The 26,298-nt window shown below is 41.3% G+C and overlaps 2 protein-coding genes across 3 annotated transcripts in view; one reads left to right on the forward strand and one right to left on the reverse strand.

Annotated features, from left to right (window-relative positions):
• CMSS1 (cms1 ribosomal small subunit homolog) overlaps positions 1 to 26,298 on the forward strand; it is a 293,718-nt gene that overhangs the window by 126,997 nt on the left and 140,423 nt on the right. The window contains exon 2 of one of the 2 annotated variants that reach the window (XM_084801248.1): positions 24,140 to 24,189. The exons of the other annotated variant lie outside the window; for it this stretch is intronic. The gene's annotated coding sequence lies outside the window, so the exon portion shown is untranslated. The remainder of the gene's footprint in view (positions 1 to 24,139; positions 24,190 to 26,298) is intronic. 2 annotated transcript variants of the gene reach the window in all.
• Positions 1 to 26,298, reverse strand: part of FILIP1L (filamin A interacting protein 1 like) — a 240,945-nt gene that overhangs the window by 124,474 nt on the left and 90,173 nt on the right. The window lies entirely within an intron of this gene.

Consider the following 26,298-nt stretch of genomic DNA (forward strand, 5'->3'; position numbering starts at 1 on the left):
TAGTAATTTGTATCAAAATGTCTGCTATGGTTTTTTATTTTGTTTCTAGATAATGCCCCCTTCGCTTTTGGCTACTTCCTCTCCAGTTATATTTCAGTAGCTCAAATAGAATGTGAATTTGTTGTTACCAGTTTGGCTCATAGTCTGGCTCTGCTTTTTAGAAAATTTTTGACCATTATTCTTGAGTTTCTTCTGTCCTGTTTGTTCTTACTCAGGAGTTCTCTCTTTGCCTCCCACGCCCCTCTCCTGTTTCTTACAAGCCCCTGTTTAAGTCTGGAGAAGAGTCTAAGGTGGCCTGAACGCCCCTTGTGACACCAGCTCTCACAAGTCCTGTCCTCTTGTTCTGTCCTCTCACCGACTCTAAGACCTTAAATATACAGCACAGTCGTCCTTAACTGCTAGGAGCACCGAGTCCTGTCCCCGGGCTTTGACTTTAGGTCACAGTCGGCTTGGTATGGCCTTGGATTTCAGCCTGTTTGCTTTCTTGCCTCAGCGCTATAGCCCAGGAGAAGTTTTGTGTTTATAGAGTTTCTCATTTTGAGGGTGAATGTGACCCTCTCACTTGTGTATCCTAAGTAGAATTAGAATTCTACTCCACGGCAGATGACCTTTAGGAATTCTCCAAACCTGGGATTCAAAGTAAAATTTACAGATATTTCTATTGTAGTAAGAGTTGAAGTCACAATGTTTTGCTTATATACCAAGTGTAATTATCACATACATTATAAATTCTTTTGGGAAGACGTCTTTTTCACTAACATTGATTCACTTGAAATTATAATCCACATACATTTAAATGATTGCAATATATTTTTAGAAGTCAGAATTATCTTCAGCCACATATTTTTTGGTATCCTACCTAATGTTTGTTTTTAAAGAACCAACTATTTCCAAAATATGGTTCCCAAACTGTCCCCAATAGGCAGTATAATTTCCACTAGTTTAGTGGAAGTAATAATAATAATGGTAAACACTTAGAAATGAGTTTTGATGGATTATACACTTTCTATGCATTTTACACACACACACACACACACACACACACACACACACACACACACACACAATTTAACCTTTTGTCAACCTTATGTGGGAGCAATTGTTATCACACGTACTGATCAGATGAAGGGAATAGACAAATGATCTATTGCAATCATTCAGTCACTTAACCAGGATGCACAATGGTTTCACTAACTGAGCTGTGCTAACAATGGAATGTTGTAATGGAAGCCTATTTCACTGTGAAATTTCACTTCTTTCTCCCATCCCTCTGTATGTCTCCCTTCCTCCATCCCTCCCACTTTTCTTTCCCCACCCCTTCCCCAGCTTTCTTTCTGTCTTACCACCTCACACATGCTGAGTAAATCTCTTGCTATCCTTCTATTTAATCATGTGAAGTTTAGGTGGGGAATTTATTAATTACCCTTGTAGACACAGTGAGCCCTAGTAAGACAGATATCCCAGTAGCCTGTTTTGGGGGTCAAAGGCCAAGCATAGCCAGCTTTGGTTCTGCCCTGTTTTCTGAGTACATTGAAGACACTGTGTATATCTGATTGTCTCACTACCTCCAGTTACTCCCATGAACAGTCCCTCTGTTCTTCTGGGATGGATTTCCAGGGAACACTCGGTGTGCCAGAGGCCCTGGAGTAGCAAGCCTGGGACAGCAGCTTGGGAGAACAGGAGCCTTTTCTCACGAGTGTTCTCTCTAGTTCACACATGATAGACCTCCCCAGCCAGGTGTTAGGTCTGCCTTGCTGTTTAGGAAAGGCCCTAAGTTATAACATTTTATAGTATTTATAGTTTGGGGTGGTGTTCTTAAATAAGCTTTTTAGAGTGAAGATATTAAATAAAGTGTTTTTATTGTTTTTAAAGTAAAGCAGAATTTCCAAATGACCCATAATTAAATCATATCAAATCAAATCCAAGATGACTAGAATTTGAAAGGCCTTTAAAATTGTTTATTATTATTATCATCATCATCATCATCATCATCATCATCATCATTTTACTCCTACTTTTATTCAGACTACCCAAGACTGGGTAATTTATAAAGAAAGGAGGTTTATTTGGGCTAAATATTCTGGAAGCCAAAGTGTGGTGCCAATATTGACTTCTGGTGATGGCTTCAGGCTGCCTCTTATCTTGGTGGAGAGAATGAACCAGCAATAATCATAAGAGCAGTCTCAGATGCAAGGGAACCGAAGAATGTGCAGGGCTCACTTTGTAACAGCCCGATCTTATTATAACCTAGGCTGAAAGAAACTATATTAATCCTTTCAAATGGGTGAATCCCTTGTGATCCAATGCCTGTTAAAGACCCTGGACCCAATACAGCGACATTGACAACTATGTTTCACTGTAAGTTTGGGTGTGAAAAAAATCATATCCAAACCATCTCATAGTTGGATTTTATTTTGTTAAATATGTAAAGAAAAAAGGTGGGAAAGCCATGGTGTATATAATACTGATGTATATTCGCTCTGTAGTTTGGCACATCTTCATTCAGACAGGTGGAAGTTTATCATAGAAAAAGAAATCACAGAATAGTGGTTTTTTTTTAAGGAGAAAATGTCTAGAAAGCCATATTTTATATGAAACATCAAAAAAATCCCCATTTACTGTACTAGATTTATAATCTTAAGGCTCCTTAGGATTAGTTGGCTTTATACTTCAGAAAGCATGTAGCAGCAGAGTTGGGGGGAGATGGAGAGATCCCAGGCAAGAGTTAGGAGCTGCAGTGGCTCAGCAAGGAAGATGAAGGCCTGTGAGGGTCCTAGGGCTGTCACAGGGTTGGGTGGGTAGATTGGGCACAGGGAGGCAGGGAAGATGGTGGATGTGTTTACATTGTTTTCAAGGGATTTTGTTTCTTGAAGGAACAAGATTCTTTGATTAATCCATGGAATTAGTTTAAACAGAAAAATCGGTTGTGGTTTAGTGTGTGTGTGTGTGTGTGTGTGTGTGTGTGTGTGTGTGTGTGTGTGTGTGTAATAATATAAATGTATATGTAAAAAGAATTAATTAAAAAAGAAAAGATTATTAAACTAAACTTCATTTTTAAAAAAACAGTTGATTATCAGCATAGAGACTCTAAACTGAGTAACTCAAATTTATCTTAATCAAGGGTATTGATAATCAAGGTTTATTAGAAAAGATGAAAGGCAATGGATTTCTTCCACCATGATATGACACTGCAGAAGTCAGCAGTGTTGGATGGATCCTTCATAGACTGGACAACTTAGTGGTATGGCCTAATGCCAGCCATTCTCTTACAGACATGGACGGGGAAGAAAAGGAGCCCATTAGCTGACTCAAGAGGCAGCTCGAAGCATGTAAGATGCATATAGACATCAGATCCCCAAAGAAAAAAAAATTGTAGTAAGAATAGAAACAGGCCAACTTTCCATGTATAAATTATTATTCCAGCTGGTCCTCCTTAAGATTAATAAAGCTATGTTGAAATTCTTTATAATTCCACCTAAAGTCTTTTTTCATAAAACAAGAAATAGACATTTCAAAAGAAAACATTTTATGACTTACCTCTGGAAAATATTATAAACTCTTAATAATAGTAAAGAATTTAGAATTTATAGACCGAAGAACAGTATATAAAAATAAAATATTATCTCCAATAATTCCCTCATGGCAACAGAATTAAAAATCTTAAATCCAATCATCTCTAAGAAACCACTCAGGATTTTAGAAGATGAGAGATGAGGTAGCATAAGGTTAAGAGCACTCACTGTACAAGCATGCCCACCTGAGTTTGAGGCTCCTGCTCCCATGTAAAAGCCAGATGTGGTGGTGCATGCCTATAACCTACCTCAGCATCTGTAGTGAAGACAGCGGGGACCCCAGGAGCTCACCACCCATCTAGGCTGGGAAGACCTCTGAGCTCTGGGTTCAGGGAGAGACCCAGTTTCAAGGCACTACAGTAGAGAACCATGACAGAAAATGCCTAACATTCTCCTCTGGCCTCCACATGCTCACATGCCATGCACTTAACATACCACATACATATTAATTGAAGTAAAATGACTAAGAAATAAATGACAAAGACTACTTAAAATTCCATTCTATTCTCTGAGTATGGACATCTTTAAAGAAACATGAAAAAAGACCTAAACCTTGATATGTGACTCAAAGTTAAAATATATTAACCAAATTTATCAGAGAAAAGAGAAGTTAATGATGCAGTGTATGTTCACTTTCCTAATGGGGTAATTTCGCTGTGGGAATTAGCCAGTACTGGAGCCTCATGATTCATAGGTAGCAGTAGTGTATCCCACTGTGCCTGCACCCCCTTTTTTCCTCCTTAAAGCTCAGGCTCATGAGATATAAAACCTCTTCAATGAAAAGTCCACTTGAAATTGTTGTGTTTGTAAAAGAAAAGTATTAAAGCTGTCAGTACAGGTGTGTTAACCATCACCTCTATTTGCCAATACAAAAAGCGTTAATTGAAACATTTTAGCCTTTTCTACTTGGAGCCAGCTTTCATGGAACAATGATGTTATTCACAGTACTGCTCTGATGCTGTGGGAATATGAGGAACAAGATGTAAGCTCGCCTTGCCCAGCAAGAAAGCAATTTATTCGGGCAACAAGTTCACAAGCAGCTATAAGATGAAATTTGGCTTGTACCCTATCAAGTTAAAAGAGAGATAAAGCCTTCGTTTCTGAGGAAAGCAGGAGCATTTGTTTGAAGGAGAGGATGTTTATTTGAGCCTTAAAGGTTGAATAGAAATTGTGAAAGTAACAAGGATTACTTAGAAACTGGGAAATAAAGGGTATATCCTCAGATGCAGAGAAGCCTAAGTCAGCTGAGCCATTTAGAACAGTAAGAGTAGTAAGCACGGTTCATAGTTCCTTAGAGTTCTCTTTGGAGGCCGTTAGGCTTAGTGGGTCTTCAGCAAGTCTAAACAAATTTTACAGTTTGGGAGCTAGCGTCAGGTTGCCTGGTTCTGTTAATCTTAACTATGTGACTTTGTAAAAGATACCCAGTCTCTTTCTTTTGGGTTGCTTGTCCTCTGAATCCTTGCATCAGATATTGCAAACTTCAGAATTTTTTAATTTTTAGAAACATGATAGCATTTAGTACTTTGGCTATGTTCAATAAACTCAATAAGGTCCATAACAATGCCTTATAACCAATGCATTTGCATTTATATGGCAAGCCATATAGGACTGTATGAGAAGTGGTTGAAAAAAAAAACCCATATACTTAATATAAGCTTTCTGCTTAGATTTTGTATAAATGAGTTTGTAACACACTCTTGAAAAATTACCAATTTCCAATGCATTTTACATTTCTGAGCTGTGAATTAGGGATATGCTTTAGGTCCACTCGGGTCACACCATTGATGCGACATGGTCAAGGACGTCAGTTGGGGTATAATAGCATGTAGCACCCTGCATTTCATATGGATGGGCACTTTCTATATCCCTCTTTTCCTCTTTCTGCATTGTTATTAGCTCCAAGTATAACTTGTTTAAGAAGAAGTAATGGAATGGAGTGACAGTTTCAAGGCCTCTGGCTATTCAGGAGCCTCCTAGCTGGATCTTATTCCCTTACATCAAGTTAGGTTAAGTTAGGTTTAATACTGGCTCAGTGCTGGGTTTCCAGACATCTGGGAGACATAATGAAGATGTGAAAATTGTAGTCATGATAATGAAAAGCTATCGGGCTTACCAATAAGATATAGGAGTGATCCTAAGGTTTTAAGAATGAATGGCCTCTTACATCCTTGTTGCCTTTGCATAGCCCAACACTGTCAGAGCACTGCCCCCACCTCTGTTACTGAGCCTCACCGGCACACTGTGCTGCAGGGTAATGCTCATGGTATTTTGGCCATAAATCCAGGTTCTTTCACACCTCCCTTGTAGTTTTAACCATGCTGCTTGCACCTTGCCCTAGCTTCTGACAAAGTTTTGCATAATCTTAGTCCTTGAGACTACATTCACACATCACATCAGCACTTATGAAGCTTAGGACCCACCCTTGGGTTTCTGTGGCACGCTCAGCTGCCACAGCCTTTAGCACTCTGCTGAATACCTTGTCTCTATGTTTTGTCTCCCCAGCTACTCCACATCAAGTGCCTATTTTCTTTTACAAAACCCAAAGAGGAAATGTCACTGTTGATTCACACTGGCAGTTGTGTAAATAGAGTAAAGATACATGAGAAGACATTTAAAACGCAAGCAATTTTATGCCTTTAAAATGGTTGTGAAGTAGATTTGTGGTTTCTTTGCATCTCATGTGATTGTGAGTTTAAGGAACTAAAGTAATATAGTGACACAATACATGTTTGGTAGGTGCACTTTTGTATATTTTTAATAATGTATATGCTTACATGTTTTCATCTCATAACATAGCTTTTCTTGGGCTTGTCATACTTAAATATTGCTCGTCCACTATTTTAATAAGCAGCTGTATAATTAAAAATGAACTACACATTTCATTCAGCTAATTTTCAAAGCTATTTGAGTCACTGAAATATTTAATCATGGAAGTGCCCTGACCACCATTCATTTTCAGACTCTGCTAATACCATATGCAGTATTTAATAGAATAATCCTTTCTCATTTTTCAAAATTGTGCTTATAAAATTTGATGACAATTGAACAGCCCTACACCATGAAATAGTAATTTATGCAGCAATAAAAAATAAATAAATCCATGTATTGTAGGCTTGTCACTACAGACAGCTGTGTGAAGCATGTTTTTCAGTCTGTTACATCAAAGTAATACAGCACTTTGTAAGAATTTGCAGGGCTGGTCCTTCAAGTACCCACATACCATGCTTTTGTTCCTACTCTGTGAACATGGGGAAGTTGATTTTTCTACCCATCAGGAATAGTAAATACAGCAATGAACCTATCAAAAACTCCCTCTTTTTAAATGGCTGAAACCTTCTTACAGCCATATCTTCCTTGCCTCTTTCACAGTTTGAGGAACTTCTACAGACCGAGCTCCCTAACTTCTCCATTAAGGGAACCGAGACAGAGATGCTTGCACTGAAGCTAGAAGTTGAAGCTGGAATGCCAGGATCCCCACTCCCCACTGCTCGCATCAGTGTTCCCTGGGACTCAGCTGTCCTTACCAAGAAAGGGAAATCAGAAGACGGAAAGCTAAGAAATGGGGCAATTTGAGAACACAGAATGACTTGCCAAAGCAAGCGAGAATACAGAGTTGGCTAGAAGACAAGCTGGAGGGTGGCCAGGAGAAAGTATTCTATACTACATAGTGTAAACCAGTTATCTGAAATATGTTTTGTCTTGTTGATTAATCTCTTAACTTTTGTGATATCTCTCTCTCTCTCTCTCTCTCTCTCTCTCTCTCTCTCTCTCTCTCTCTCTCTCGTGTGTGTGTGTGTGTGTGTGTGTGTGTGTTTGAGTTCACATAGAAAGTTCAGGATAAAAGAATATCAAGTGCTCAAGTACAAAGATTCACCCACATTTCTATATATTGGCTTTTTCAAATTTTAGCTATGCTTCTTCACTTACGCATTTATTTGTTTTAGTAAAGTTGGAATTTGATTGTTTGGTAGCCAAAGATGGATTCTTTACTAGTAGCAATTAATTTATTTATTATGTAGAATGTCCTGTCATAGCAAATTAAAGGTTATACTTTGTCTTCTCCACATGTGATCTGGAGCCAGAATGAAAAACACATAATATGCTTTAGAATTAAACCATTTATTACTGATAGATAATGACAGGCTAGAAATAGGAGGCACCGGTCAGTCTGCACTGGATCATGAGCCCTGAATCACTTTCTTATGAGATCTCTTTGCAGTTCTGACACTTGCATTAACTTCTGGTAACTTTCTTCTGTGGTCAATTGTCCTCTGCCTCTATCACTGACAGCCATTCTGCACTGTCCAAGGGCGTCTGCACTTAGCATATCTTTGCCAGAAAGTCCCTTCTTCATACACTTCTTAGGAAGAATGAGCAAGTTTGTGAAAACATGCACCTTGTCTCTGGCCTTCCACTTAAGCCACCAAGGGTAAGGGGATCCCAGGAGATAAGAAAGATTTATATTATAGGAATAGAAAAACCTATTGTTTACTCCTAAGTCTTCCTGATTGAGAAGATAATTAGGTTCGCATTCAGCTAATATTGAGTACTTTGCTTGCTGTAGAACACCAGTCTCACAGTACAGAGTGTAGGTGAGGGATTAGAACAATTCTCTAATCCAAAGAACATACAGAATGGTGCGTTTAGATACAGCTACCATTTTCTTAAGGGGATATGTTAACAGATGACCGCAGTGGCAGGGGTTTGCCCACTGGCATTCCAGGGCCAAAACAATTGATGATATTGTTTTTAAAAGAACTGGCTTAGAGAACAGGGTAGTTCTTGTTAAATGTAAGTATCTAAAAGATTGCACAAAAGGGTATAATAAATGGGGCTCATGTAATTAGAAGATGTATATTAAGCATTTCTTTCTCTTTATAAGACACGAATTATCAAAAATTAAGGTCACAGGTTAATTGAAAGAGAGAAAAGTGAGTAACAAGTTATCCTAAGTGCTAACAGTTTATTTGTTTTTAAGGCATTTGAAATAGAGTAAGCTAATAAGTCTGAAGAATATAAGTTATCCAAACCACATGCATAAAATTAAAGTCTGAGTTTGGTGTGGTGGTGCATTAATCCCAGTATTTGGGAGGCAGACGTATGTGGATCTCTGAGTTCAAGGCCAGCCCAGTATATATAGTGAGCTCCAGAACAGCCAGGGCTATGTAGAGAGACCCTGTCTCAAAAATCAAAACAAACAAATTAAAGTTTGAAATTTCTCTGTAGTCTCTGTGTTTTCTCATAATTATCACAAAATGAACTGTGACCTAAATAAGGGCTTTCATGCCAGTGTGATTACGCATCACACATTTGGCTGTCACAATGCTTTGATAATAATAGGAGTTCATAAGATGCAATCTATACATTAATCCAAAGCAATAGCAGGAAGTATATTTGTAGGTAAATGAATTGCTGTGAGACATTACAGTTTTATTTCACATTTTTTTAACTTAAATAGAAGGACAAATAGAAGGCTTATAAGATTTTTATTTTAATAAGAAGTCTATACCCTGGATGTGGGCATTACTAGGTCCAAAGACAGCCTTTGTCAGCAGAGGGATTAGTAGGTGCTGCATCAAGGGGTAATTGAAAGTGATGTGTCCCTCCTCCCCCACCATATGACCACAGCCTCCTATCCAGTCTCATCATCTTTCATATAACCAAGTCAGCAACAGAATACTGGCCTCAGCAGGGTATGGTCACCAGTTTCTGAAACTGTCTCACAACTTCTGAGCTCCAGACATTATTCCCAGGTAATCTCTAGCCAGCTCATCTTGAACACCCAAATGGCTGGAATTCATTATCTTCTCCCCAGCAGTCCTGCCCTGCACCAGCCCATCACATTGCTAATGGCCTTGCTACTCTCCTGTTAGTGCCCTCTTCTTGCCCACCTCACCATTCTATCTACTTAACTGACAGGTATTTCTCTTCACCCCATTTCATAGATTTATGCCAGTTCAGTAAGATGTATGGTGGGACACCACAGAGTAAATTCTCTCACATTGATCATAAAAGAGGAGGAGTATTGAGCAAAGAAGGAATGAATACCAGAAGAGCAGATGATTCTGGAAGTGAGATGGGCATACAAAACACATGTCCTGGAGACCAGCCAGCCACATGTTGCTAGTTAATTCAACATCCAGACAAACTCTGCCAGAAAAGGCAGTATCCCAGCCTCTCTGCCCTGTAAATGCATTTCTAGCTCACATTCACTTTCCTCCATGCTTCTAAAGAATTAATTCTCAGAAGACCCCATCACCACATCCTCTCCCTGTGTTGAGATTACCTGGAATTCTCCAGTGCCTTTGAAAGAAAGTTCAAGCAGACGCCTAGGAAAACTTCTACCAAGAGAATTCTTGGCCTATCCTTTAAGACTCAGCATTGATATCAATATTCTTGGAAGCCATCCTTGGCTCTCCAAGGTTTCTTCTGATGTGTACCCATAGTATGATTCAGTTTGTAAATACTGAACATCAATGGCATCAATTCTGCTTTCATGGAAGATTACCTTTGAAAAGGTAATCCTCTTTAAAGCATTTCTGTTTTAGAAACCATCCTTAGGAAATTATACAAAACTCAATAATTCCAGTACCCAAGAGGGCGAGGCAGGAAGATCCCAAATTTCAAGCTAGCCTGAGCCAAGACCCTGTCTCATGGTAAAAAATAAAGTAAACTAACAAAACAAAAAGACAAACAAACAAACAAAAACAAAGGGGGCCAGATAAAGATTTTCTATCTACCCTAAATGATATCCTGGTGTCAGTCCCCAGTGCCTAAAAAGAAGAAAGGAGAAAGGGACAAAGGAAGAGAGGGAGGGAAAGAGGGAACAGGGAAGGAAGGAAAAACATAATAATTTTCAGACTGGAAGAGAGTACTGAGTACACTGGGTACATGGTAGCAGACAGGAAGAAAGGGCTTGTCTCATGTATGGCACATAGTACTTTGTCTTAGGACATTTACTAGCATTTCTCCCACTGCAGTGGGAGCCATGTGCATTACCTGAACCACAGTGAGAGGTACAGAGTAGGTAGGCAACAGCAACTGTAGGATGGATGGAAGAAAACTGTTACAACTGCCCAATACTTTATAAAAGTTTCTTCTGTTATTTTATTTAGATTTGCGTGAGTAGAGAGACAGGATCGTGAGAACATATATCTTTTTTTTTCTTTTTTAAAAAAATATATTTTATTAATTTATTCATATTACATCTCGATTGCTATCCCATCCCTTATATCCTCCCATTCCTCCCTCCCTCCCATTCCCTTTACTCCCCTCCCCTATGACTGTGACTGAGGGGGACCTCCTCCCAGAACATACATCTTTAGTTTGTGTAGGCCAAATCCCCGCCCTGGGAATTGCTTCCTGTGATTCACGGAATGAATCGGTTGGCCTTCAAGGAAGAGCTCAGGGCCTAGCCTGTTCAATCAGCCCTTTGCTAAACACATAAAAGAAGCCTGCCACTTGATGGTTCATTTGCTTTACAGTTTGCCAGAGGCCCAAGCAAAAGGTCCTAATTAAAAGATCTGTGTTGTTTCAATGTCTCTTGCTCAATGGTAAGGAGAGAATCCCCAGGGCTTCATCTGACGGCCACACAGTGAATCCAGTTAATCTTCTAGATTAAAACAAAACATGCACACCACCCTCAAAATTTACAGTTGAGTTTCACACGTAGTCTAGTTTCCTCTGCTCTCTGAGGCCCTCTATACTTGTGGATATAAAAATGCCTGTCACTGGGGGCTGGAGAGATCACTTGGCACCTAAGAGCACTGGCTACTCTTCCAAAGGACCCAGGTTCAAATTCGCAGCACCCACAAGGCATCTCACAACTGTCTGTAACTCCTGTTCCAGGGGATCCAACACCCTCACAGACATGCATGCAAGCAAAACACCAATGTACATAAAATACAAATAAATAAAATTTGTTGTAAATGCCTGTCAGTTTCTCAACTCTTAGAGGTTCTCCGTCCTGGAGAGGCACCGTGGCATGGGTGAGGGTATTTGTCTGCAAGGAGTCTAAACATACATATTATTAGAAAGTGTTCCCAGTAATTATACTGTACAATCAGGAGTGAAGACATGGTTCTAGAGTCAAGACAGTATTCATTGCACTCCGCCTTGAATTGCTTCCCATTCCCTCCTTATCCTTCACACCTCTGCCCTCCACCTTAGCTGGTGTTTTCTAGTGCCCTCACTTTCAGAAGGAATATAGTTGACCAGAGCCACCGCAGAGCACTCCCCACAATCTGAAAATGTTTGTCTCTTTTTTTTATTTTTATTTTATTAATTTATTCATATTACATCTCGATGGTTATCCCATCCCTTGTATCCTCCCATTCCTCCCTCCCTCCCATTTTCCCCTTACTCCCCTCCCCTATGACTGTGACTGAGGGGTCCTCCTCCCCCTGTATATGCTCATAGGGTATCAAGTCTCTTCTTGGTAGCCTGCTATCCTTTCTCTGAGCGCCACCAGGTCTCCCCATCCAGGGGACGTGGTCAAATATGGGGCACCAGAGTTTGTGTGAAAGTCAGACCCCACTCTCCACTCAACTGTGGAGACTATCCCGTCCATTGGCTAGATCTGGGTAGGGGTTTCAAGTTTACCGCCTGTATTGTCCTTGGCTGGTGCCATAGTTTGAGCAGGACCCCTGGGCCCAAATCTGCCTGTCATAATGTTCTTCTTGTAGGTTTCTAGGACCCTCTGGATCCTTCTACTTTGCCATTCTCCCATGCTTCTCTCATCTAGAGTCCTCCCCTCTGTCCCAGTTTCCTGGTAAGTGAAGACTTTCATGGGACATGCCCCTTGGGCTAGTGTGCAGATATAAGTGAGTATATACCATTTGAGTCTTTCTGCTTCTGGTTATCTGTCCCTCTTGCTGGACTAGGAGCATTACATACTGTTTATTGGCATTACTGTTGAGTCAGTGTCAGCTGTTAGTCTAGGAATATGCGCCTACTAGGCTGAGTCAGGGGGAGAAGGAGCTGGAAGGAGCAGCTACAAGCCTGAAGGAGAAGTCATACAGCAGCAAAGTCACAGAATACCTTCAGTGAGTGATTCAAGCTAAAAAGTGCTTACAGATCACCATGTCAAAGGTCACCTCCTCTTGCTGCTTCCTTACAAAAGAACAATTAAACTCACGAAACAATATATGCTTATAAAAAACTCAGTGTTGTTAAAAGTGAAAGTTCTTTGGTGCCTGTTATTTTAAGTGTTTTATACAGTCTACAGAATTATTTTATAGGTTAATTTTAAAGAACTGAACCGTTTCAAATATAGTATTTAGCCGGGCTGTGGTGGCGCACGCCTTTAATCCCAGCACTTAGGAGGCAGTAGCAGGCAGATCGCTGTGAGTTTTAGGCCAGCCTGGTCTACAAAGTGAGTCCAGGACAGCCAAGGCTACACAGAGAAACCTTGTCTCGAAAAATCAAGAAAAAACAAACAAACAAAAATCAAATGAAGTATTCTGCAACTGTGTTCCCTATAAACATGGTGTCAAAGTCTATAGTTTGCCTGTAGCAAGCTTGGGTCAGGATAGGATAGGGATTTAGTGGTAGACAGTCTGGATTCGGAGTGGTAACTGTGTTAGAGCACTCACTTCATTGAGTTATCCCATATTTCATATTCTTTCTCTTTCACCAAAAAATGAGGTCTGATTTTGTCTATTATTAGTGTTGCTTGTTACAGTTGTCAGTTCTCTAAATTGGGGCTTATACTTAATCTACATTAAAGGTGATAATAAATTTGGTAGTAGCTATGGTAGCCTCTCACTTACTGGAGCTCAGCTTTAGGCATTTTCAATGGCTGAAAGGCTAAATCTAATACTCCACCTGGTTTTTCTAAACAAGTCTTAATGGAACATAACACTATCTGTTCATCTACTCATTGTCTGGAGCTGTTCATGTGCTACAATGACAGGGGTGAGGCATTACAGCAGCAACCATATGCTACAAACTCTAAAATCCTTACTATCTGGGTCTTTGAGGCAAGCATTGGCCGACTTTTAGTTTATCTGATCAAAAGACTCTAACTATGAGCAATCAGAACAAGCCACCCGAGCTCTGTATGTGAGAATGACAGTGCTGGGATTTGGTTTTTAATGCTAAACATGTCTGATTGCTTTTGATCGAATCAGCACGGATACAGTACCAGACAGGGCAGGGAGAGTTGGAAGGCATGTTCCATCTAGTTGGGTCCTGTCTTCCTGTCTGACAAGTCACATCTTCTCCCTTTCTATTGTCCCCTCCCAAGAGGAGCAGTGCTTGCTGAAAATGTGGCCAAGATTGCCAGAATACCTATTGGTTGGAGCCTTTAAATTCAAACCAGTCCGCCCTGTCTTTGCTGCCAAAGTTCATAAATCATTCATCCGAACAATTAAAGGCTGGGCACCTGTTGAATGCTGGCCCAGGTGCAGTAAGTTAACCCCCCTTCTCCCAGCTGCTCACCATAAAAGGTAGGGGACCCCACACCAAGTCAGCTGTGAAGGAAACGTCATGAGGCATTTGGTTTTCATCTCCATTGAGCTGTATCTCACACACACACACACACACACACACACACACACACACACACACACACACGACTTAGGGGACGCCCCTCTCTGGAGATGTCCCTGCAGCTCTCGCAGAGATAGTGCCTGAATGTCTGCACTGGCCACTCTTAGGAAGGAGTGTTGTTACTGCAGGAGGCAAGCGTTGTGACAGAGCTTACTAGAGCTGACCCCTTCTCTTCGCCCTGTACCCTGGTTTCTAAGAAGCCGTTCTTTCCGTGGAGCTTGGCCTGTATGATCACATTCTGCCAGACCGTGGGTGTGTCCTCTAAAGGCCCACAGTGAATTTGGTTTAGAGTTGGGATTTGAATATCTCTTTTGATTTGGACTTTGCTACACACTCCACTAAACTCAGACTGGGTTAAAACTAACCTGAACATTGAGTGGACCACATAATTAAGAAGAAACAAGTTGATTCTCTGTCTGCCTTTTTCAACTGATTGTCTGCCCGCTCTATGGGTGTGATTAGCCTGAATTTTTAATAACAAAATTGCAAAGCCGAGAGAGACCTTGAAAAACATCTAATTGTGCTGATATGGAAATGGGTCCTGTAGACTCGGAGTCATTGTCCACAGTGATGAAGACGTTTTGTAGGCCTTCAGACCAAATGGCTTACCCCATCACTAAGCATCCCAGTTGTACGACTGCCCCTCTAAAGCATTATTTAAACAAAAGGAAATACCAGAAACGTCAGTTTGCCTTCGCTTTGCTTTCTTTGATGAGTGTGTGTATGTTCTGAGACTCCACTGCTTTCTGCAAAGCAGACATTCTTGCTGGGTTGCATCAGAGTCCAGGCGACATGATTGATGAATAAAGGGCAGAGGAGGGATGACGTAATGGCTCGTGTGGCCTTTACCTGAGAATTCTCTCTGGCTGTGTGCTGCCCAGTGTCTGGGTGAGTCATGCACTGAGGTGCTGCCATCCCTGTTATTCAGCGTGATAGCCTCACACTTACCTCACCCTATGTTTCTCTGCTTTTCTTGCCAAATCAGATTAGAAGTACTTTTGTTTTAAGCCCGTGTTTATGAAGCATAAGTGTGCTTTGCACCAGTGACCACACCGACTCAGTCAAAGCAGCCTGATGTTGGCACCAGGTTAGAGCAGGAAGGACGTGCAGAGCACCTACTATGTGTCCCATACTGTCAGCGTTCTCTCACATAGTGCTTTGGGATTTTTTAGTTTTTTGGTTTTTTTTTTTCTTTTTGTTTTTATGTCTTTCCACATCAGTTTGACAAACTCATTCCAAAATAAACCTGAAACAAATACCCACTGTGAGCTATAATTGAAACAGATGCTCTCAAACGCTTTTCTCCTTTAGCCACAGACCAATAGTGTGGAACATTACTACCTGTATTATGTTAGGGATGAGGACACTGGATAATATGTGTCTGAACTGAGGTTGAAACCCTACTTTCTTGGCATCGAGTACAGTAGTTTTTCTACTGCACCACAAATGTTTCTAATATATTTACTCCGGGAGCTTTTCAAAAAGTATGTGTAGTTCTCTTGAGGTTATGGGCATTCTTGATTTATGATCGTCATATGTGATACACTGTCTGTCTCTATCTTTATCCGTGGTGTGCTACAAGCTGAGAGAACAGAAATTTATTTATTGAGCAGTAACCATAGAGTTCTACAGTTTGCTTAAATTCAATTACATCTGCTTAGCAAATGAATATAAAAAGGCATAGAATGAAAATGCATGGGTACAAACAAGTGTCTTTAGCTACTGCTCAGTGAGTCTGTACTGGGGACCTAAGCTAAAAAGATAGATAGATAGATAGATAGATAGATAGATAGATAGATAGATAGTAGATAGATAGATGACAGATAGATAGATAGACCTAAGCTAAAAAGATAGATAGATAGATAGATAGATACATACATACATACATACATACATACATACATACATACATACATACAATGATTGCCTTTTCTCAGTCTGTGTCCATTTCCATTTGCCTCTTTCAGGGTAAATATCTTGCCTTGCCCAGTGTGGTGCCTTTTTGTACAATCTGTACCTTAAGCACAAGTCAACTATTTCCTCTTTTATGCAACTGAAGACATCATGTCTATGCCAAAGCTTGAGGGGAAATCCATCTGGGTCTGGCCTACTAAGAAACATTCTATTAGCTTCCTGCAGGAGGCCTTCCTGACACAAGTTGAAGGGTTTTAGGGTGTTTTTCCCTGTAAGTAGTCTCTAAAAATCCTAACATCCAAATAAAAGTCACTCCCTTTAGGAGTTACATTGCTTATAATCAAACAGGAAATTTTAATTAGGATATTTTAAATTTTTTCTTGGGCCCAAGAGCATATATTAGTGGCTTCTGTTTTCTCTGTATTATGCCAAGTTGTAAGGATTAACTAAACAGACCAAATATCAGTGTCCTCATAAAAAAACTGCTAGACCAAGTATGTTAGCATATGCCTGTAGAAGATCAGGAGTTCAAGGCCAGCATTGGCTCCATGTTAATTTGAGGTTAAATTGAGCTACCCAAGACCCTGTCTCCAACAACAGCAATAAAAACTATGTGACCACTGAAAGCAATGGCGAAATGCCAACAGGAGAGAAAGTGAAAACTGCAGTGGACAGTCCATCAGAGAGGTGGAAAAGAGGACTAGGAAAACCACTTTGGGGCCGCTGAGATGGCTCAGTGAGTAGAAACTTTTGCCCCAGAGCCTGAAGACCAGAAGTCAATCCCAGGATCCACATGGAAGGAGAGAACAAATGGTCTGCAAGCTGTCTTCTGGCCTCCACATGTGCTGTGGTATGTGCACACAGGCACATGCGCACACGCATACACACACACACACACACACACAGAATAAAAAAAATGTAAACAAATTTCTGAGTGACCATACAAAGGAAAACTGAATTGTGTCATTCAAAAATTATGTTATTTACAACATATATCTAGGAATATTTGTTTTAGTGAAATTTTATAAAGTTCTTTGAAATACTTAAATTTTCATTTAAATACAAAACACATGCAAAATATTAACAATAACAAGCATGAGTATGAGGAAAGGGTGCTGTTTCACATTCTGGAAGGCTTTATGTTTCTTCAGGTCTTTCTCCTGAACAAGGGCGGAGAACACAGCGAGGTTATCATGACGTCAGGCTGTGCCTTTGTCCCACTTGCCTGCAGTCTGCAACCAGTTCCTGCCACAGTCCCTTTGCCCCAGCCCAGCCATGTCCTGTTTGTTCCCACCCCCAGGACCTGTACGACAGTCCATATGTCCAGAACCAGAGTGGAGAGCAGTGGGAAAGAGACAAAAGAAGTTGGCAGGAAGTAGAAATTGTTATAAGAAAAATGGAAGCAAATTCTAAGACACTCCACAGCAGTGGGCTAGAGTGCCTTTAGCAATAATTCCCTAGCTAGCGTCTGCTGGAACTATACAGCTGTGCAGCAGCTTCTGGAGGTCGAGGCAGTCTGAGGGTGGCTGTAGTTTACTGCTGCTGCAAGGACAACCACAAAAACTTAATGTTCCCACTAGCCCTCCTTCGCCTGGTGGTGGCTCTTATTTTATATTTATCTTTGGATTGTTCTTTGGATAAGTCATTCTCCTAAATAATTTACCAATTTCTTCATGACTGGAAGAGGTTTATGCTTCTTTTGAGTACCTTGGCCAACACCCACTTTTCCTCACATCCGGTACCCCCTAATTACCATAACTGCTGCCCAAAGATGGCTGAGTTTTGAGTCTTATCTTTCAGCCTTTTCTATGAGATGAGCATCTGTAATTTTCTGCTGCAAGGCTCCTCTAAAAGAAATACACAAAGAAAGTATCTCTTCTCTGTAGCCACAAAGGTCATCATTCACATCCCAGAAGTTTTTGTTTTGCCTCTTTTATTGTGTATTATTAAAACTCAGCTCTGGAATGATGAGAATCCAGCTTGTTTATTTTACATCTGTTCTTCCCGTAAGAAAATTTCAACTTGAGTTACACTTGGTCCTTAGACACTTACAATTTTCTAGGGAAGTTTAAGAAATTAAAGCTAAAAGAGCAGATGTTCCTGAGATGTTTTGAATCAGATAAGCAAATGAGCAGTTGCAGCATGTCAGCCAAATGAAACAGGCTTCTTGATGCGTGCGAGCCTCCATTGTGCCGAGCTCTTTGATTGTATCACCACCAGGGCCCTTTTCCTTGAACTCTGTTTTGTACATGGTAGAAGACATAAAATAAGTGGTTTTAGAGTGAATGTATTTGTCTTGTTTATGTAGACTTGATCCACCGTATGCTCTTCTTCACAATTCTTTAAGCATCTACCTGCTTGTTTTGTGCTGTGATTTTCTCTATCCTTGGACTTCATTAGCTTTTGGTAGACATTTGAAATTGGAAGAGAACAAGTCACCTTGTTATTCTCAGATCTGAAGGCTGCTCTTACTTTCTTATTTTCTTTGTATAACAGTGAGAGTTAGCTGAGCATGGTGGTGCATACCTTTAATCCCAGCACTTGGGAGGCAGAGGCAAGTGTATCAATGTGAGTTCGAAGCCAACCTGATCTACAAAGTAAGTCCAGGACAGCCAAGGTTACACAGAGAAACCCTGTCTCGGGGAAAAAACAAAACAAACAAAACCAAAAACAAGGCAATGAGAGTCGATGATTTGATTCTTTACTATTTATCCTTTTTACTTTTACTCATTGTGATGAAAATACATAATGGCTTGACCTTTACATTTAATTGGGGGACCATGCAGAGCAAGGCCTTATTGACATATGCACAAAACTGATTTGCAGCTGATCATTTTGTGTCAAGTATGGAATTCTAGTAACATATGTGTGACTGTCCCCTGGCATAAGGTGAGAGGAGGGAGGAAGGGATGGAACCCAGGTTATTTAAAAAAAATCTGCTCAGAGCTGGAGACGTGACTCAGCAATTAAGAGTGTTTTAACTACCCTTGCAGAAGACCTACCTATGTTTGATTCCCAGCACTCATAGAGTGCCTCACAACTATCTGTAACTCCAGTTCTAAAGTATCCAATTCCTGCTTTGTCCCTGAAGTCTCCTACATGCGCTGAATGAGTACACATACAACACACATAAAAGTAAATTGTTTTTAATCTCTTATGCAATACAAAAAAGCATCAGGGGCAAAGATCCAGTCTAGTTGGATGGCTGACAGAGAAGCCCAAAGCTGACCCAAATTGCATAGATTTTTCTGTAATTGCAATTCATGACCATAAACAAACTCACTTTGTTATTTACTTTTTTTTTCCTTTTTTTCGAGACAGTGTTTCTCTGTGTAGCCTTGGCTATCCTAAACTCACTTTGCAGACCAGGCTGGCCTCGAACTCACAGGGATCCGCCTGCCTCTGCCTCTTGAGTGCTGGGATTAAAGGCGTGTGCCACCACACCCAGCCCTTATTTACTTTTTAAAGATAAGTCTCAGTTAGCCCAGGCTGGCCCTCTATCGCCAAGGACGACCTTGAACTTCTATTTCTCCTGCTTCCGCTTCCTGAGTACAAGATTACAGGTGTGCACCACAATGGCTGGTTTATGTGATGCTAGGGATGGGACCCAGGGTTTCACGCATGCGAAGGCCCAGGTCTTAATTTACTTTTAATACAACATTTTAATTAAGTCTTTGAGAATTTCATATAATATATTTTTATCATATATACCCCTCACTCTGCTCACTTCCTCCTACCAGATCCATGCCCACCTACCTACCCACCCAACCTTCCTTGTATCCCCTCCTTCTTCCCCTTCCTCCCTCTCCCATGAATTTCAGTTTGTGTTAGGGAAGCTACTCTTAGGTGTAAGGCTTCCCTGGGGGTGTGGTTAAATATCAGAGGCCACACCATTAAAGAAAACCGAGTATGCCGTTCACCACAGGTATCAAATGCTCCTCATCTATGGGAGGGATACTGTCTAGTTTAAGATTGATCAGCACTTGTGCATGCTGTCACAAGCTTTTCTGTAAGCTTATCCATGCGTCTGCCCTGTTGTGTGCAGAAAACACTATTACCTTAAGCCATCCGTCACCTCTGGCTCCTGCAGTCTTTCCATTCCTTCTGCTGAGAAGATCCCTGAACCTTGAGGGGGGGTGAATATAAATTCCCCATTAGGGCTGAGCCTGTGAAAATCTTGTATTCTCTGCATGTTGCCCAGTTGTGGATCTCTATTAATTGCAACCTGCTACAAGAAGGAGCTTGTCTGGTGAAGGTGAGAGATACACTGATCCATGGATATAACAATAAACCGTTTGGTATTATTTTGATTCTGTGTCTATTCAGCAGAATAACAGTATTAAGTTCTCCCTTACAGCCTATGTTGCCACAGGTCCATGGCCTCTGTAACAGTGCCAGATATGGGTTCCATGTCATGGAGCTATCCTTAAGTCAGAAAGTGGCTGGTTGTTCCCATAGTGTCTATGCCACTATTATACCAGTAAGCATATCTTGCCAGGCAGGTCATTATTATATATTAAATAATTCATAGTTAGGTGAGAGCTATGATTACTTTTCTGCCCCAGTAATGTATCTAGAACTTTCTGGCAATATGAAAGCTAGTTAGTAGAGATGAATCATCCAGGTCATTACTCACTTGATTTCTTCATGTTTATGACTCTAACAGGCATTTTCAGCAAATAGGGTCTTATTAATTTCAAATTCTAGAAGGTACCCAAGAAGAGAATGGGACTAGCCTGTTATATTTGGGGATCTATGTGACTGCAATGGCCAACAACTCAAAAAGAAGTAATAATAACAACCTTTTGCGTCCAGTTTGTGCTTCCTATGTACTTCTGGGTGTGGTCTACCTACCAGGTACTGCACCCTTAAAGAAAATTGACTGCTTCTCTCCCAGAAGCCATCAGCTGTCCACAGTTCCTCATTTGGGGTGGGTGTGTCATGAATCCTTTCACCACTCCATGCTAGAATGGTGCCTGATTGGAGCTTGTGCAGACAACCCCAGCTGATGAGAACTCATAAGTGCAGCAGTCATGTCCTGTCCAGAAGACACTGTTTAACTCCAGTCCTCCTCAGCCCTGGCTCTTCACAATCTTTTTGCCCTCTCTTTCACATGGACCAGGAGCCTTGTGGGTCTGAGGAAGACAGAAATATAAATGTTCCATTAACATTTCCCTGTACTTTAGCTGCTGTGGGTTTTGGCATTAACTGCCACCCACTGCACAAACAAACTTCTGTGCTGAGATTTGAGAGCTGTACTGATCTGTGAGTATAGAGATATGAATTGGGGGGAGGCGGTGTCCTATTCTGTTCATTTAGCAGAGTGATAACAGCAAGGGCCTATGAGCTCCCCAGCTCTGAGTTCCTGACCATATTTTCAGTACCATACATCTGCTTTTTCCTGTGGAGTAGGGTTAAATCTATCAGAACACTAGTGGTTAGCCCTACAGCAGGCATGCCACTGTTGCACCGTTGGGCATATCTTGCTCCACTGGTCTTTACATTAGTTTACAGCATACACAGTATACACAGCTGAGTCAGACTGTTGATAATCCCATCATTCCCTCCTTTAGTATACAAAGCTTTCAGTAGTAGGAAAGCTAGCCATGTAACTGCTTAACCAGACAAGTACTTCATAGATAGACGCTAGACTGTTGCTTAGGGAGGCTGGACCTTGCTGCTTTGACTGCTATTATTAAGATATAGGAGTGACTGGTGTCACTGGAAAAGATGTAGAGAGCAGACCATTGAGGAAGTAAGAAGTATCTGTCCGTGGCTGTTTCACTTAGCTAGCATCTGGTCCTTAGTTTTCTAGCTAGTCTCTAATTGTTTTGGGATATGGGAAACTGAGACTTCCTTGGAGATTAGGCTAGATGAGGTTCATTTCCCTAGCACAACCTTGCCTGAGACCTATATACAGGGTGTGGCCCTCTACTAAGTTGGCCTAACATTTTCCACCTTCCTGATGTTTGTACTAACATAATTGCAATAAATTGCTGCTGTGTTTGGAGATAATCTCTGCTGTCACGTCTGGGTTCAGGTTGTGAGTAAGGCTGCTGAAGCAGAGGGAGGAAGGAGCCTTTCCATAATACTGAGGTCATTCCTGATAAAGGTGACTGCTCCACCTCTCCCAGTTAGAGCCCCTGCCAGCAATAGCATAGGCTTGAGCCAGTGCCAAGTGTTTTAATACTGTATGGCCTCCCGTGATAAAGCCTGTACAGCATGGCAAAAGGGGAAAAGGCAACATTTCCCAAACTAAAATTTTCCAAGATCTCTCTCTCTCTCTCTCTCTCTCTCTCTCTCTCTCTCTCTCTCTCTCTCTCTCTCTCTCTTCTCTCTCTCTCTCTCTCTCTCTCTCTCTCTCTCTCTCTCTCTGTGTGTGTGTGTGTGTGTGTGTGTGTGTGTGTGATGTAGGCAGAACACTCTTCGTCTCAGTGTTACCATGTGTTTGCTGTCATCCCAGTAGCCTGGGAGTCTCATTTCCCAGTGCTCCTCGAGATTAGAAACCACAGGAAGTGCTGGTCAAGTTACGATGGAAATCTACCCTAGCTGCACAGGATTTTGGTGTTTGACAAAACGGACAGTGACAAAGACAGAAAATGACTGAGATTAATACTGTGATCTTTCCAGATAAGACTGAGTTACTATGTTGTGTTAGTCAACAGCGTTCAGTGTTGGCCTTCGTTGTTCCACTGATGGTTTGCATGCATTCCCAGACTCGATTTTCCTACTGTTAGAAACTCCTGACTAGAAGTGTTGTCTCTCTGTCCCTTGTGTATCCTGTGGAGAACTAGCATGGTGAGGCCAGTAAATACTTGCTGGGCTTCTGAGGAGTTGAAGCCAAACCATTGCATCTCCCTCGGCAAGAAGGAGACAGGGACAATGTGCGTGTGCTCTGGGGGCTCCCAGACCTGCAGCACCGGCAAGTGAAGAAGGAGATCTTCTTTCTCTATTTCACGCAGATGTGCAGAGTCCATGTGTAATAAAGCATTAGCCTCTCATCTGCCTTTACTGTGATTACTAACAACACAATTCATGAATAAGCTCAGTAGAGTGGAAAGGGAAATACAGATCTCTGATTCTTAAACATTAGACTGTCTCTGAATGAGAACTCAGATTCAGCTTAGGTGACCAAATTGCTGAGGCCGGTTTCGACCTGACCACTCAGAGCTTTGGCTCCTGTTTGAAGCCAGATTAATGGATATTTACCAAACTTAGAATATGACCCAGAATATAAGATCTATCTTGAGTTCACTTTATTCTTCTGTCATTCTGAAACAAATTGTCAGCAGATATAAATTATCCCCCAAGGGTTAGAACTCAGTAGTATTAACACTAATAACAGCAGTGGAGCAGAAACTAAACTGTCTGCCCTGGTTAGCAGCCTGAACAGTCAAAGACCTTAATGGACCATGAAGACTGCAGGGCTGGGGTGACGTGGGTCACAGCCCAGAGAACATAGACAAGCACAGTACAGGGGGACCTTTCACCACCTCTGTGACATTGAACACTTTCTGTCCGTAGAGCAGGCGCTTAATTTCCCCAGGTTGTTAATCTGGCACCTTTCATGAACATCACTGTTCACTCTGGGAAATAAAAAAGCAAATAGCTAAAACATCTAAGTGTTAAGGGGAAAGAAAACCAACAGAGGAAATTACCGTAGCACTTGGTGTACTGGCACCTTTCCCTTGAGCCTGAGAAGGCAAAGATAATTTGAAATTTACAGCTTTGGCAGTCTCTTTTAACAGTAACGAGTGGTCTCAGGAATGAAGGTGCCATAATCACACACTCATAGAGTTCATCCCTGGGGTTTAACTACATATATATATATATACATACATACATACACACATGTTCCCAAAACTGGACTCCAAATCCACTTGAGAGCCAAGTAAATGAAAAGAACAGGCTCTTCCTACCATGCACTGATGTTGCCGTGTACTTACCATTTCTGTTCTAAAGGAGTTGTGTTTCCTGACCTGGCATCCCGTGTTCCCTTTGCATTGCCCATCAGCTATTGGAATGTCTGCCGTGTTTTAGTGTGCTGAGGCTTAGGCGTGATACCAAGTCCTTATGTGTTCTTTTCTGTCTCTTGCTTTTAGGTAAGTCATCTGATTGGACTGATACTTCCTTGGATGGAATTTGCCACCTGGTAAAGTATTATTATTTGCATCATGTGATGTCCACTGTCACTTTTGTGATTTCTCAATTTGTTTTTCCCCCACAACAGTACAGAGTAATATACTCTGTCACTGAAGGCAGTGATAGTAACAAAAACATGAGGAGGCCATAGAGAACAAGGAAAAACATGGCATTGCGTGTATTTGCCTATGAAAAGACACTTTTGAAAGAAGTATTTTCCTCAGCTTTGAGACGTTCAGGAAATAGTTTTGACTTATGAATGAATGAATGTCCTTCTGAGCCTTCCACATCTAGAGTAGTGGTTTCTGCTTGTGTTGGACACAAGTCTGGCAGTCCTCTGGTGCCTCAAAATGTTGCTGTAACGTTACATGAAACATTCTGAGTCTTCTGGACTATGATTTGAATCACAGTTTGTCTTAAAGCGCAGTCTTTCCAAGACAAGAGAAAGCAAGCTTCAGAAATGCAAACCTGGGGCATGGAGGTGGTGCTGGGGCTGTGTTCCGCAACACAAAGGGAGCCTCTAAGAGTGAGCAGCATAGTAGGATGCGCACAAACAGTCAGTTGCCCTTCCCAGCTCATTATGGATCTTTTCAGTAATGAGAAGGATGTGTGTGTTTCTCAGAAGTAGACTCAGAATGAATACCCAGAAGGCCGGTTCGCATCTCATTCCTTCCGCTCCTCTCCGTTATCCTACTCTGAATTTCCTAATCTACAGTGTCTTGCAGTCTGTAGTTGTAAGTCATTCAAGACTGTTGAATATTGCCATATGTTCTGCTGACTCTGGCTGAGTAAATGGTACAGTCCTTGAGTATTAATTGAGTGAAAGGTTGACTCTGATGTTCACTTTAAAACACTTATTCCAGTGGTTCTCAGCCTTCCTAATGCTATGACCCCCTTAATATAGTTTCTCGTGTTGTGGTGACCCCCCCCCAATCTGCTACTGTTTCAAATTGTAATGTAAATATTTGATATGCAGATGGTCTTAGGCGACCCTGTGAAAGGGTCATTTGATCCCCCACCAGAAGACATAACCGACAGGTTGAGAACCACTGACTTAGTGGTTGGAGCCAGTCTCTTCTTGCACAGAAGGCTATCTGTACTCAAACATGGGCTCTATCCCAAAGGTCCAGGAGCCCACAGTAGGGACCCTTCTTCTGGAAGCACTATGTTTAGCTGTGTGTGGTGGTTACCACCTGTAATCACAACACTTGGAAGGCTGAGACAAGAATATTGTCAATGAATATGAGGCCAGCCTGGGCTACATAGGGAGTTATAATATAAGTCAGCCTGGGCTAGAATGGGATGCAGTCCCAAAAGGAACAAAATGTGCTATGCATTTGGTGACATGAATGAGTGCACAGATGAAGTGGAGAACTGCATTTATCCCTAGTCGTGTCTGATAGCCTGTGATATGAACCGGTGCCTTCTCATCTCAAGGTGCTGACGGTGTCCACGGTGTCTCTAAAAGCACCTCTGAGGACATAGTATATATGGGAGGCCAGGGGTAGAGGGTCTCATTTAACTCAGACTATTCACACAGCAATCTGCCAACCACAGAATGGCGTGCTGGTTGTTATATTATGTACTTCAATAGAAATGTTAGTATCATCCTCTGCCTTTTGGAATATGAAAGGTAGAATTACCTAAAAATTCTTTCTTTCATAGCTCTTAACCAGGAAAGAGACTAGAAGAGGTTTTTTTTGTTTTGTTTTGTTTTGCTTTGCTTTGCTTTTGCCCAACAAAAAGCCTTCTAGATATGTCCTATAAAAAGTATTTCATTCTTTTTCATTGTCCTTCCTGAAAATGTAATTTCTCATCAATAATCATTAAAAACCCAAACCAAAGAAAACCGTTTTTATATCTTCTAAGAAATGACCATGCAAAGACCCTCCGTCTCTCTAACATGGTGATGGAGAGAACGAGGAGCCCTTTAAGGAACATGAGTTTGTTAGGGACAGAGGAAGAGTCGTCCTCAATATTGGGGAGCCTGGGAGAACGATGATGCTTCATGAGGAATTCCATTACACCGCCTCCTTCCCCGCACGCCGCCCCCCATGCCTAACTGAATTATCATACACAGTTTTTGTTCAGGCAACTCTCCTCAGAAAAGGCAGACACA

Source organism: Acomys minous, assembly GCF_964271855.1.
Source record: "Acomys minous genome assembly, chromosome: 11".
NCBI classification, from domain to species: Eukaryota; Metazoa; Chordata; class Mammalia; order Rodentia; family Muridae; genus Acomys; species Acomys minous.